General features: G+C 33.4%; 1 long non-coding RNA gene across 1 annotated transcript in view; it reads left to right on the plus strand.

Annotated features, from left to right (window-relative positions):
• Window positions 1-3097, plus strand: part of LOC111086017 — a 53075-nt gene extending 49978 nt beyond the window's left edge. The window contains exons 3-4 of the long non-coding RNA XR_002610794.1: window positions 1397-1567; window positions 2666-3097. This is a non-coding gene — a long non-coding RNA (uncharacterized LOC111086017). The remainder of the gene's footprint in view (window positions 1-1396; window positions 1568-2665) is intronic.
• Window positions 3098-5391: the final 2294 nt, after the last annotated feature.

Here is a 5391-nt window from a genome sequence, read left to right on the forward strand (position 1 = left end):
AAAAATACGGTAATACACGATAAATCATGAATACATTTAATAGAATAATACATAACCTTCTCCCTAGCAGGTCTCAAAAATAGAATTGTCACATTCAATATAACAATTATTATGAATATAGCAGGCTGGTTTATCACATTAGAAAACGCCCTCCTTCGATTACTGGATATGGCTTTTCGGATTTAAAATTGTATATAGATGTTTGGTCGGGTTTTTAGGATAACGTCTTGCTTATTTAAAAAACACCACTTTATGTCTACCTGAAATCTTCTTTCTGTATATGTAATAGGGATGATGTAAGCATTTGTGAACACCGCTAGAGTTTTTATTTCTTCTTTAAATTACATTACGCCAGTGTATAATCGGTACAAGGCTAAAGAGTAGTAACCGTAAGTATGTGATAAAGGAGTGTTCCAAGATCAGAGTTCTCTATTCTGGCTGCTTTCTCTCTGTAGCTTTAAAAAGTTTTTCCGAGGAACTTCAGCGATACAAGTCCTTTCTTAAATTCTCTCTCTCTTTCTCTTTTTAATAAGATTTTTGGGATTAATTTTCCACGTTCGAGTTGTATATTAGGAAATAAATACAATATGTATTTTTTTATCTACTGAAATATCCATTTTTTATTTTATAATCGTACATTAAAACAGCTCTTGTATCATATACACCCTTTTTCCAATACTGATATTTTACAACGTTATACAATGTACTTTTAGTTCACGCTTAGAGCAGTTCAGGTTCATAAATTAATGAGAACCAAAACGCAAGAAAATGGATAACATTACAATATGTTAACTCTTGTTTTTTGAAAATGGACTTTCTCTAAAAGATTGCAAAGTACAATGCCGGTGTACAAAGAACAACTAAACAAAACAGGGCTGGCCCCCAAGATCTAGGATATTTGAAAGTCAACATTATTAACTGTAATGATATAGCTTTAACTGAGGTTAAAATTAAGTAGTTACGTAAATTCGATAACCTTTAAAAGCACATACGTGGGTATACGTTCCTGGAAAACCTGAATGAACATAAACTTCGATCGCTGTTATTTCATATATATATTATCATTTCCTACTATCAGTAGGAAATATAATTTTACTTTTATATAAGTTCCAACTTGTGTATTACCCCATGTTTTTTAATACGTACCTTTTCTTGACATATAAACAAATTCATTTTGAGAACTGTCATTTTACAGTTTTTATAATACTTTTCAATAAAGCCAATGCAATTATACTTTATTCCAGTACCTTATTCTATTGTTAATTACTAATACGGAAGTTGTGTACATGAATGACCTTTATTACGAAATAAAAACAAATGACAAGTGTAACAGCTCTTTACAATTATTTAAGATGTGTTAGAATACTTGAACTTTAACCTGTTTATGTTTCTCCAGCGGTGGGCTAGCCAGCGGTAAACTTATGGACTCACAACACTAAAATCCGTGGTTCGATTCCTCCAGGTGGACAGAGCTCAGATGGCCAAACTGTGTATTCTCATGCTTGTACATGAGCAAAACATGAGGCCACGTTGGGATAGAACTGACACAGGCTTGTGCATAACGAGGGTAGGTAAACAGGTATATATATAATAACGGAATATATAATAAAACTCTTCAAAGTGTTATTTACTTTTGTTCAGGCTTCCTCTGCCAAGTGTACCCATTAAGGAAATGATGATACTTTCCCCATTAGATTTTGGTGTTAACGTTTAGCATCATGTTTTTTCATAAGCTATTATTAGTTTGTTTAGTTCTGATGCATAGTTCTGTACTCACCACTAATAACCTAAAATGCTGTTGCTGTATATTAAACCGTAACATATGTACAAGTACTTTTAATTTTAATTAAATATATGAATGATAAATGTTGAAAAATGTTGAAATATGCTATATGAAAACAACAAAAATACTTATTCAAATGATATTATACTCATTAGTGTACATATTCAAAACGAAAGTAAGAAAAGGTGGTAAATAAAGTTCTTACTATAAGAAATATTATATTTTAAGCTGTTTTTGACGTTTTGTACAGACTGTTGAGACATTATGGCTATTATAGTATTTCTTTTTTAAAGTTAAATGATTCAGGGACCACAGGTGGTCTTCGGGCTACCTTCAGGTGGTCCATGGAAAGGTTGCACGATTACAGAAAGGATGCAGCAGCGTACTATATAAATCCCATTGTGGTCCGTGAAATAAAAAAAAGTCAGGTGGTCGCGAACAATAAATTTTGAGAACCACTTAGATAATGTTTAGAAAAAATTGCCGTCCTCGTAATAAAAAAGACAATTGTCATGAAAAATAACTAGAGCAATGTGGTACAGGTCTGTACCGCGCATTAGCTCACCTCCCTTAATTCATGTGCAACTGAAAAAAAATATATTTTTGATTTTTCTCAATGTGGGCATAGTGAGTAACTTATTCATCTTTCCCTTTCGATCGTGGTGCAGCACGTGTATTCATTAACTGGTTGTTATTCATATTCTCTTACAAGAAAAATACTTTGTAAGGTTGTGAGAGAGACTTTTCTTGTCGACGAATTGAATAATAACTAAGGGGTGTCACACTCTTTTCTCACTTTACGCAATGAACGCATGGGCTGTTTAAAGAACGTGGAGCGTTGTGCAAGCTTGGCTTTGTTTAATGTTTTTTTTTATATTTAAGGCCAGGTTTACTCGGGGCAACTAGACTAGATTGGAAGATTTCCAGAGAATTTAGAGACTTTGATGACTTTCCTGGGCTTGATTTTGCTTTCTTCACGTTAACTTTCACTGTTAATGAACTGGTTTTAAAGATAGTGAAACTTAATACACCTTCTTTAGAGGAAGGTAGAGTTTGTTTAATGTTACAGTTTAACCTGTTTTATGTTTAATTAAATTGTTTGTGTTATTTTCTATTTAGACTTTAGTTTATATTTTGTTTAACTTAACTTTTTGGGTTATTTTTCATTTGAATTTTAGCTTATAGTGGGGAGCACGTTCTCCTGATAAGAGAACCACATATTTTACCATTTTTACATATCCACGAAATACAGTTTCCCTTTTGTATGCTTTAATTTTGTATTATGTTTTGTAAAATAAAGATTTTGGATTTGGGTATTTTTGTCTTGTTTCTTTATTTTATATGACGAACTCAGTTTGAGTTCAAGGAGAAGAACGCTCCGTTATGTAGCTCAATATCTTTGAGCTTTCAGTTAGTGGGCCGTAGCTGTCTACTGTGAGGTAAATCAGCGAACCGGAAAATACCACAGCAATAAACTTAGACAAGGATAGTTACAATTTTCAGGGGTTTTTGACGTCAAAACTTAGTAAAAGTTAATAAGAATGAAGACAATGTAAGGGCACATTATAAACTACACCTGATCTCCTGCAAAGATGGCATGTCAGAATCTTTCCTTTATCAGACATATTTGTTAAACTTTCTGTTGCCTTAACAACAGATATTTGTGTTTTATGAGGAAAAAAAACATGTACAATCGGTGGAAAGGGACAAGTAAAAGACAACAGTGCTGCTGAGTTGGCTTTAATAAAATAAAAATCATTGTGTTTAAAAATATTAAAAAATATATTGTGCAATGTAAATTAATCTTTGGACTTTCAGTATCTAAGGTTTAAACAACAGCTACACAAAAATCGACGAATATCTGAAAGTCATATACAATACTGTACTCCAATCAATTAACACCCATTCATCTTCATTCTTAAAAAAATCAATACTATCTGTCATGTGTTTTAGAAAACAGTTATATGAATGGCGTGTTATTGAGAATGTTACTTAAACTGTTCTCTTGTTGTTGAGAGCTAATGTTGGCCAATTAGTTTGAAAAATTGTCCATGAGTTTTCTATGTTATATTAATATACTGCTACGTCCTTCTGTTAACCAACTTAAAAAATCACCTACGTATGAAAAACTTATTAAATTATTTTCTTTTAAGCACAGATTTACAGCTGGGATACAGCCTCAGTACTAAAGAATGCTAAACTCTCGTGCTAGCTGTCAAGTATCTAGATGTTGATTAAGTTTATATCTTGTTTAAACAAAATGGCAGACAAGACTTTGGAATATTTGTTGTTATGATAGCAGCTTCCAGTTAATTCTTAAGGTAAAAAACACATACACAAAACGGGACATTCCCTAAGTAAGTTTTTACACAATTACGTGACAGATTTAATGAATATACAGTCTACCATTAAGTAGACACCCTATTCAAATATCGCTAACGTATAAATATAGATATAGCTCAGTAAAGACCACAAACAGCCCTGCCACAAACGAACGGCAATTGACGAGATCGCATAGTTAGATGCTAGTAAGATGATCAAAGTCAGCGAGAAACCGCCAAGTCACTTGCCATATCGTTATCCACAATTAATAGGGTGTCAGTGTAGTTACAGTCAAATCAGAAAACTACTTCTTCGTGGTCTGGGTACCTAAACACAAAATAACTCTTTATGCTGTGAGAAAACAGTATTTCCTGTTGCAGGACTGGTGCAAGTGTGCCAAATGCTATTAGAAGTTATATTCATAGCATGGGCTACAATGACAGAGAACAGAAGTCACTCTTTAATCAAGACAATATCATATGTTGACAGCAATGGACAGCCATCACAGATGTAATTTAACCCTACTGTCTTTTGGGCACATTTCTCAACTAGTGAACACAGCTGAGTTCGACGATTATCGATTCCAAAGACTTTTGTTGAACCACCTGCAAACTAAGAAAAATAAAGCAATATTTCTGTTATGATGTAGGATGTAATTTGGGCAGCTGGTGTTCAGCAAGGCCCCCTACCTGTCTATGCTCATACAGTCAACACATGTACTTACTAAAAACAACTTAAAATACATACCTCACATAATATATTATATGTATGTGTGTCCCACCCAACATAATGTATTATATGTATGTGTGTCCCATCCTTGACTGTTCTCTCTGTTAAAACGTCCCAAATAACCAACTTCCAGGGGCACTCACATCCAAGGTCTTCGCCGGGAATGGGATACATTCTCATCAGCTCATATTTCAGATCTTATAAATACAATGTGTAACCATATTTCTGCCTTAAATATTACAAAGATATAAATACTTATGGAAAATTTATATTCCTTATTTCATCTTTGTTTGTTTAATAAGCCGGCACTTACTTACTGGCACGCTGCATTAAGTTCTCAACTACCAGATCAACTTAAGCTCCTTCCTACATGCCTCAACGTTAAAGCCAAGGTTCCCAATCGGTTTTTGGATAATTATTACTGTTTCAGCGTACACCTGACGATTTAGGAGAGAAGCCATGCAGTAATAAATGAAATATTAGTGAAACGTATAGTTGTCTTTGTTTTCCCCAATATTGTAGTTATAAGATGTCAACACAAAATCAAACGCATTATG

Source organism: Limulus polyphemus, unplaced genomic scaffold (assembly GCF_000517525.1).
Source record: "Limulus polyphemus unplaced genomic scaffold, Limulus_polyphemus-2.1.2 Scaffold785, whole genome shotgun sequence".
NCBI lineage: Eukaryota > Metazoa > Arthropoda > Merostomata > Xiphosura > Limulidae > Limulus > Limulus polyphemus.